The sequence below is a fragment of the Benincasa hispida genome, chromosome 5 (assembly GCF_027475165.1).
Source record: "Benincasa hispida cultivar pf3 chromosome 5, pf3_genome.v1.1, whole genome shotgun sequence".
NCBI classification, from domain to species: domain Eukaryota; kingdom Viridiplantae; phylum Streptophyta; class Magnoliopsida; order Cucurbitales; family Cucurbitaceae; genus Benincasa; species Benincasa hispida.
In genome coordinates, this window is record NC_143482.1 from 42,389,936 (window position 1) to 42,399,740 (window position 9,805).

General features: G+C 34.3%; 1 long non-coding RNA gene and 3 other non-coding genes across 6 annotated transcripts in view; 1 reads left to right on the forward strand and 3 right to left on the reverse strand.

Annotated features, from left to right (window-relative positions):
• Positions 1-3,186: 3,186 nt before the first annotated feature.
• The window catches only part of LOC120078654 (uncharacterized), a 10,989-nt gene continuing 4,370 nt past the window's right edge, over positions 3,187-9,805 (forward strand). For 2 of the 3 annotated variants that reach the window (XR_005482066.2, XR_016529622.1), the window contains exons 1-2: positions 3,187-3,407; positions 3,708-3,842. This is a non-coding gene — a long non-coding RNA (uncharacterized LOC120078654). Of the gene's footprint in view, positions 3,408-3,680; positions 3,843-9,805 lie in introns of all 3 variants that reach the window. The other variant, XR_005482067.2, reaches the window with a different exon arrangement.
• TRNAP-UGG (transfer RNA proline (anticodon UGG)) lies at positions 6,560-6,631 on the reverse strand. The gene has a single exon. It is a non-coding gene; the product is annotated as a tRNA-Pro (tRNA).
• On the reverse strand, positions 8,666-8,737 carry TRNAP-CGG (transfer RNA proline (anticodon CGG)). The gene has a single exon. It is a non-coding gene; the product is annotated as a tRNA-Pro (tRNA).
• Positions 9,221-9,292, reverse strand: TRNAP-CGG (transfer RNA proline (anticodon CGG)). Its single transcript has one exon. It is a non-coding gene; the product is annotated as a tRNA-Pro (tRNA).

A 9,805-nucleotide genomic window follows, 5' to 3' on the forward strand; every position in this document is an offset into this window, starting at 1 on the left:
CCCTTAAAATTCGGGTTGGGTTGTCGGGTTATAATTTTTTTTATATTATTTTTAATGAAAAATATGTAAATTTATATACAACACATGACTAATAACTAAAATCTCATCAAATTAAGATGCTAAATACCAAATATCTATGATATTTATTGTAAACTTTAAACAAAGACAAATATCATAACAATTTAAAAAATATATATTAAAAATTCAAAAATTAATCAATACAGAGAAATTAAACTTTAAACAAAGAGGAATATATATATATATATAATTCGGGTTGGGTTGGGTCAACTCATGTTTTTTCAAAAGCCATCCCACAACCCAACCCAATAAAAATAGAAAAATTCAACCCAACCCAAACCAAGAACAAAACTAACCCAACCCAACCCTTATATTTTGGGTTGGGTAGTCCCCAGGTTGTTTGGATTGTCGGGTTATTTGAACACCCTTAATTTTGGCTTTGATGTTGTTAGGGAAGGCAAAATAAGAAGCTTATAGAACCTTTTGTGTTTGATACAAAAATTTACAGTTAAATACTATTGTTTACACCATATTTAATGCATATACACACATATAGTACAACAACAATTTCAGGATAGGAGATCGAACCTTTGACTTTTAAATAAGAAAGTCATGTCATATACCGCTGAGTTAAGCACACATATATAGCCTAACGACGAAACTTAGTTTGTATAATGAACTTGATCTGTATTTATTTATGTGTATAATATTTTCTAATATTTTTATTTAAGTATATACTTGACTAGAGGGTCTGAATACTTTTTTTTTTTTTAGAATAGGTGATATTATTATACAACGACAAAGGGGATCCCACAGCCCGGGATCAAGACATCAAAGAAACAAAGCACAAGCAAAGACAGGGCAATAAAACCAAAACAAAGCCAACAGGAAAGACAGAGAAAATAACCCAAAACTCCACAAACTAAGGGCTACAGCAAAACAGAGAACAACGTGAAGTTTAAAAAGAAAAAATATTCGTACGCACACAAGATAAGACCAAGAAGGTCAACCCACCAAGAAATAGCTCGAACATGAATCGTAGAAACCATAAGGTGAACCAGAGTAGACACCGATCTCGGTCGACCTCCATCCAGCCGTCGATTACACTCCTACCAGATGTAGTATATGGAAGCACACCAGAAAACACAGAACAACTTACTATGCACCCCTTACCCGACCCTACTCGGCACAACCAACTCAACTCTATATCACAACCAGTCATCTGATGTGTCGAACCTAACTGATGCAACACACTAGACCACACCTCTCTCCCAAAACCACACTCAAAAAATAAATGATCCCGCGACTCCACATCTCCCCTACACAGAAGACACCCCCTTTGACAACACACCCCAACTCCTCAACCAATCCCGCGTACCCAACCTGTCCCTCACTGCTAACCACACACAAAAGGAGTGACGCGGAATATCACCCCCTGCCCACAAAATACCAGCCTACGACACCCTAAGGCGACGAGGATGTATACTCTCCCAAGCACTAGCGATAGAAAACCGACCACTAGCATCCGACACCCAAACCCAATAATCCTCTCCCCTCACTCTATGCCCCACTGTCTGGATAAAACCCCAGATCAAAATACTTATTTTTTAGTATACTTAGCTTGTGTTATTTATGTTGGATCGACTATTGACTTAGATATTATATTTGACTAACCGTATACTTATTAATCTCGTACGTTGGAATGAACTTTATCTTGTTGATCTCGTGGGTTGGATTGCCTTTTAGTTTGTTGATCTTATACATTATCAGACTATTATTTGATTTGTTGATCTTGAATGTCTGATCAAAGTCTTGAAGTATATGGACACTTCATATGGCTTCAAGTTTGTAAGATCTTTTGACGTTCACAATTTGTCCAATAATTAATTTAAGTTAAAAGTTATCAAACAACACCTAAAGAAACAAAATTTACAAACCACCTTAAACTTTAAAGATTGTTATAAACCCTTTAATTATATAAGTATAACAAGATAAATTATTTCAAATGGTAAAATTGTTAAAAATATTTACAAGATATAACAAAATTTTAGAACTATTAATGATAAACGTTGAATATACGACTTACTCTAAGATTTTTAACTATATAACTCTTGAGAAACGTAGAATTAACTTAAAAAAACTATTAAAAATAATTGATCTATAGGTCAATGTGGAGTTGCCAACTCAATTTGAGAAAGCAAAACATTGATGTAGAAAAGTTGAGTTTCACAATTGCTCGAGGTTTGATTACAACAATTAGTCCATGAGCATGAATGTATTTAATATCAAAATATTAATGGTGAACCAAGATATATCATATGCAAATTATAGATTGTGGTCAACACAATGTGACCTACTTCTTCATAAACGTTGAATATAGATAAAAATTTACATGCACTCAATAACTACTCGATCCAAAATTAGAATATTTTTGCACCAAAGCTCTAATACACATCCAACAATGCTAAAATTCCATTTTTCTTATTATATCCAATAAGAAGATTTATAATGCTACGTTAGTACATATTTATTGTATTCATCATTTAACACATCGCTAAATGATGTTTTACTTTTTTCATACTATTTCTATATATGACTTGTCACAATAATAGCAACATTTAAGAATTATGTGAAATTCACATAATAGATGAACAATAAATGAATACATCATTTGATGACATGTCAAATTGTGAATGGAAGTAATAGGTATTACTGCAGGAAATTTCAAGTATTATAGGCAGATGAATTTTTTTTCACATTTCCTATATTTATTGTGTGCTATATTAACATGCTTTTAAAAATAGAGTGAGACTTATGAACAACAATGCTAATATTTACGAAACAAATCAATATAGATAAAGGGTAATACTAAAATTTTACTAGGAATTTCTTGTGTAATGGTAGAATTAGAAAGAAAAATACTTAGGTATATCTCGAAGAGTACCATCCTTCTTTATTCTATCAAATTGTCTAATCACAATTTATCATATAATAATTTTTAAAAAATTTTTATATGTATAATAAAAATGAGATGTATAAAAATAAGTGATGCCTGATATTGCATTTTGATTTTCTTGGATTACAAATATTTCAATATCCATTTCCCGCCACCCACCTGTCAACGAACTTCTTTTCTTATAAAAACATAATTACTTTTTAGAAAAACGCGCGGCCCCGAGTGTATCGCCTTTGTTTGGCTGCCGAGAAAACGAGGGAAAACCTTTTCCGTTTCATATTTCAATACGACGGAAAATTGTCACCAACTCATGATTCTTGCGGAGATTTCTATACTTCTTCTTCTTTCTATCAATCGAAGGGAATCAGTTGGTGTCGAACTGCTAAAATATCTACTGCAATAGCGAAGGCTGATACGGCGTGTATCACTCAAGGTTAGAAACTTAGAAATTTGTAGCACAGATGAAATCGTTTACTGTCGAACTGTTTTGTACTGTTTAACTTGTGCAATTTCTTCGTTGCTTTTCTGTTCTGAATTTTGTCTACTTGCTTAGTTGCTTTGCATGAATTTGGAGTGTTTTTGTCATGATTTTTGATACGAGATACGGAATGCAGTCATTATTCATTTTCTGTATTGTTTAACTCATGCAATTTCATTTGTTGACTCTCTTTTCTGTATTTTGTCTACTTGCTTTGCATGAACTTAGAACTGTTGCTTTGATTTTTGATACGAGATACCGAATGCTGCCATTTCGGCTGGAGATTCTTATTCATTTTCTGTCAATACGTATGGAACTGCTAATTGAGCGCGGTACTGGCTGTTTCGTTGTAGCTGCGATGGTGGAAGCTCATACGAGGTGTATTTCGAGGTTAGAAATGTGCATCACATCTGAAATTACTTGCTGATTTTTTCCCCCTCTTTTGCGGTTTATTTCGTAGTCTTCGTCTTCTATGTATTTTTTTTCCTGAATGCAATCATTTTGGCAGATTAACTTCTGTTTTCCTTTTTGTTTTTTGTTTATCGACTTCGTTGGTTATAATAATTGTGTATCTTGCTTGATAATTTGTTTGGGAAATTTAGAATACACTTCTAGGTGAAAGTTTTCATTTCTCTTCAATTCTTGGTTTGCTTTTCCTGGCTAGGTTGCGATTTACTGCTATATACTCAAATTTAATGATCGGGTTTCCATCTGCAGTGGCTTTATTTAGACGATAGTTGGGTTCAAAACTTAATGCATTGCCGTGTACAAAATATCAATATTGTATAATAGCATGCGTTGCAATAGTACAGAACATGTTATCGTTTGCTTGGCTAGTGCTGGAAAGCGATGGAACACTTGAGTACTTATACGATGTTACCACGCTCAGTCTCTCAGTCTCTCTCTATTTTTTTGGGGGGTTATATGGTATTTCTATTCGTATATTTCATTGAAGTCCTAAAAGGAGAAGTGTTATTCAATATTAGGAGGCGACTAGAATGGGCAAACATTTGGTGAATGAGCTGTTAATTTAATAGCACCATCGCTATAACTTATATTGACATAGACGGCCGTTTATTTATTTATTTATTTTATTCTCACTATATTATTTAGAAAAATATCAGGATATTCAGTTAAAAAATTCCAATATTAATTGGGGCATTCCTAGAATCTAACTTAGAACCTCTAGCACCCAAAATAGGAATCATGCCGTTGACCAATTCCCTTCACTATTTTTTGTTGAATGTCTATTAACAAATTCTACAAACTAAATTAGAGCTATTTTTATTTAACCTTAGCCTTATGAAATTACCTTATTGTCAGTTCTCTAAGCATTCTATCTTGTACTGAGCATTAATATTCGAATAACTCACTGGATTGCTTATAAAAATGTTATAAAAAATGAAATCCACGTGCAGTATCTACTATTTCTGCAGTTTTAAGCCTTAAGTTGACTCAAGTTGGATTCTGCAAAAGTTATTATAACAGACAGACAGGGATGATGCTAGTAACACATTAGGGGGAAGGGGGAAATGTTCAAGTCTCACTTCCCAGTTTTCAGGTTGAATTTCACTTGGTGTTCTTCTACCTTGCAAAATTAAACTTAGCATGCTGCCATTCTCTCATTTTTGAATTTATGTGTTATTGGGATTTTAAAATTTATATGTCTAACTAGCTATTCTCACTTCCAAGATTCCAACCAAGCTCTACCTTTGCTATCTTTTCCCCATAGAGTGAATTCTCTAGCTGCTTTTTTAGAATTACATGTAATATAGTAGAATGGATACTAATGTCTATCTTATTTCATATCTGCTATAAATTGTAGGTATCTAATTAAAGATGCTAATATATACTTTTTCTGAAACAAAATGTTAAATTAATTGTGTTGAGATTCAAGCAAGGTCTTTGGAGTTTGAAATAAGATTCATCACTCCGGAATTATTTGACAGGCTATTTGCGCCTTTTTTTTCCCCACTACCATTGTTTCACTAATTGGCTTGTTTTGGCCATTAAGTGACACTTTGAAATTGACCATAGTTCAATACGGAGTATTGCTGCAAACCACAAGTCTTCCAAGAATACTACATCTGACCTATTGTGGCTTCTGTTGATTGGTAATTTTGTGAAAGAACTCCTATAAAAGGTATCATTAACTCTAACTCTGAATCTGCTCACTAAATGAAAAGCCCATCATTAATCACTTGTACTCATTCTATTTTTACGAGTTTAAGTCAGTTCACCTTGCAGCATTCTTTTGAGCATATTATTACTATGTCATCTGACTATGGCCTCTGACTTGATGCATTTCCTGCCTTTGACATATGTGCCTTTGACATATGTTAAAGTTTGTTGAAGATGTAAAGGGTTTATTTTCTAAATCCCTTTTACAATTATAAAGAGCAAAAAAGTTGCATTGCAAAAGTAGCCATAAAGGAAGAGAAATCATACACTAAACTATATATGCATTCACCCTTTTGAAGTGGGTTATGTTCTGTTTGTGGCAAGTCTTAAACTTCTTACAGAATTATCTTGCCGACTCTTGAATGCTTACCAAGCATACAAAATAAAATGCTAAAAGCCTCTATTTATATAGACATACAACCATCTTCCCACTAAAAACTAAAAGTGGGAGCAGGGGCTGATGGATAAGGTCTCCTCTCTCCTAACTCAGCAAACTACTGAAGTGCCTTCACAAACTTACATCATAGCTACTTGACTCCCTCATTTACTTATCGTACTAACCCCTATGTAATTAGGTATTAGCTGCTTAATAGTAATGGACCCTAGCTACAAAGTTACTCCCTGCGCTCTACTAACTAGATTTTCCTCCCTCACCCTCTTTCGGGTGTAATTCAGAGATGTGGGAGGGTGCTCAAACCTATTGATTCACCTACTGCTTCTAAAGCATATATCGGAAGACTGGATCCACTGCATTCAGTTTTATGGAAGGTTCAAGAGGGTTGAAGTTTCTGTGTTTTAAAATGAGACTATGGATTTTTCTTTCCATATTTAATTTTTGTACTACCTTTACCTGTAACTATCAGGTTTTTATTCAATTCCATTATGGGACACACAAAATTATTTTCTTCAAGTTTGAAAAATCAAATGGGGCATTCCGAGAATCAAACTCGGGACCTCTCGCACCCAAAGCGAGAATCATACCACTAGACCAAATGCCCTTTGTTGTACCCATACTTGTCAGTTCTTGTTAGTATGTTTCTTGGCGTCATATTATTGCAGATATTCTTTTAAGTTTCATTATTATAAGAAGCCCATTATTTATATTCTTTTTATATTCAGTCTGACATCCTGGAATTTATTATTCAGAACAACCCCTTGTATGTATGCTTAATGTCAAACTAGAATAGTGGAACTTGTTATCCAGAGTACTGCTTGTTTGTTTACTTAATAAAGAATGTTGACATAGAGGATATTCATGTGCATATATGTAAAGTTTATTCATTTTAGATCTTGAACTAACTCAAGGTGTAATTCTACTATAGTTAATAGTATAGATCAAGTGCCTTAATGTGCAGATATATTAATAACTAAGAAAAAGAATGTCAGTCTATAGTTTAAAGCTACATGCAGTTGAGAGTTTGGACCTCTTTTACCCACGGCAATGATCTAACAATTTTAAAAAAAGTTAACCTAATGGTCTATGCATTTCATTTTAAGTTAGCATGTTTATTTGGGGTCTAGATTTTCTAACTTTTTGAGTTGATGTTCTATTTTTCTACTTACCCCTCTCCCCCTCTCTCTCCCTTGCTTGGTTTTACTACATATGGTCCCATACTTTATATTCACTTGCTGCTTTCTTGGCAATTATGGTATGATAGGAAAGGATATTAAAAATATTCTTCTCAAAAATGGATATTAGATATATAATTGAATTCTAGATCTGCTAAAACTGTTCGCATATAGAGAACTTGAGATGGTTCTTTGATTACTGCCGAAACAAATATTGTGGTCAGGCTGTGGCATGGGGTTTCTTGAGGTGGATAGCGATACTAACTATTTAAATCTGAATCTGATATAAAAAATAGGACTGGGGTTTTGATATTGAGTATATAACACGCACAGTCAATTTTACTGATTATTTGCTCTTAACATGATCCCCCCTCTCAGGGTTTAATTACTGGTATTGGAGAGGTGTTAGGGAAAGGGACTAAAGTACCGTGTAAATAATATGATTTATTGGGTGGGACCTTTTTTGATTGAGTTAGCAACTGAGGCAGGGGCATGTACCAAGAGTAGTAGTACTTAAGAATTCCTTGTAAGAGAAGGGGATTTATGCTGATGATTCGATAGTGTAGTATAGGGAGAGATGAGAACTCTTTGAATTTCTTTTAGGCTGTAGTTTTCTGAAGTTCTTTTGAACTAGTGAATTCTATAATAGCAATTGGCTCTCGAGTTTTTAGTTACTTATCATTTCAAGTAATTATATTGTAGTATGTGAGTCTGAAGTCGTCATATGATCAGGTGACGTGTTCCCATGTTTTTGGGTTATTACATCACAGATCAATGGTAAAACTCTATCCATGATGCATTTGATGTATTTAATAAGTTCTTCAGTCTTCCTGTCCTCCCAATAGCTTTCCTATGAAGTTTCATTGACCTCTTGAATCCTAAACGAGAATCAAACCAAACGATCAATAGCTGTTATTCGTTATTGGCACTCAATGGATTTATTTATCTGTTTCTATAAAGATTACATGGGTTCTTCATCAATTTAATAACTTCTTCCGTCTTCCTTTCCTCCCAATAGCTGTTATTCGTTAGTGGCACTGGAACTTCTTATGCTCAACTAGTGAATACATCAAAGACTTCCTTGCTGTCTACTAGAATGGACGTCTGTCTGTTTTGATGGATAGAACATAGTGGAACAATCTAAACCTAATAAAATGCAACAGGATTATGCTGCATAGTAACCCCTTCCTGTCGCAATGTGGCTATCTAATGAGGTTTGTTGACTTTAAACAGGTCAGGCTACCTTTGAGTATTAATAATTGTGTTGAATTCAAAATATCCATTATATAAGATGCTGCTGCTTGGAGCCTGAATTCTGGTTTAATTGGATTGTAATGAGTGAGGGTTCTGCTGTTGTTTTTATACTACATAATTTGCTGATCAAGGTCAGAGGTTCAAAGAAAAAACTTGCTTCCTCTAGTTGAGGAGGCAATTTTAAGAAATAGAAATTTTTTGAAAAATGTGGGGCATTCCGAGAATCGAACTCGGGACCTCTCGCACCCGAAGCGAGAATCATACCACTAGACCAAATGCCCTTCTTATGCTCAACAAGTGAATACATTAAAGACGTCCTTGCTGTCTACTAGAATGGACGTCTGTCTGTTTTGATGGATAGAACATAGTGGAACAATCTAAACCTAATAAAATGCAACAGGGTTATGCTGCATAGTAACCCCTTCCTGTCGCAATGTGGCTATCTAATGAGGTTTGTTGACTTTAAACAGGTCAGGCTACCTTTGAGTATTAATAATTGTGTTGAATTCAAAATATCCATTATATAAGATGCTGCTGCTTGGAGCCTGAATTCTGGTTTAATTGGATTGTAACGAGTGAGGGTTCTGCTGTTGTTTTTATACTACATAATTTGCTGACTCTAGTCAGCCAATATAAGCAAAGCTCAATTGGCATCTTGTATTATTGATCAAGTTAGAGGTTCGACTATCCCACCCTAAAAAGAAAAAACTTCTCCTTCTAGTTGATACGGCGATTTTCAGAAATAGAAAATTTAAAAAAAGTGTGGGGCATTCCGAGAATCGAACTTGGGACCTCTCGCACCCGAAGCGAGAATCATACCACTAGACCAAATGCCCTTCTTGCATAATAGTTCTTTTTAGTTGCAATTAACATGGTTTGTTTGCCTCAAGGTTTGAAATTTATCCATGTTTTTTCAGCTTTATAGCCTACTACTATTGTTCTGTTAATTTCACGTGGTCTATCACACAATGGAAATTGTTGTTCAAATTATTTGGATGTACTTTAAGTTAATATGACTAAGAAATTTCGACATAAGTAACATCTGAGATAATTAGATGGGAATGGGGGCATTCCGATTGTAAACCAATCGTAATTTTGTTTCCTTATGATATAAAAAAGATTTTCAGAAATAGTATTTAAAATTTTTAGATGAGAAGGGGGCATTCCGAGAATCAAACTCAAGACCTCTCGCACCCAAAGCGAGAATCATACCACTAGACCAAATGCCCTATGTGTAATAATTAGTATTTTGTACCTTTGAGATACTAAACAGCATTTGAGAGCAATCTGGCTCAATTTGTTTTGGTTGAACCTGCATTGTCAAATGTCACAAGGCAAATGCATTCAAT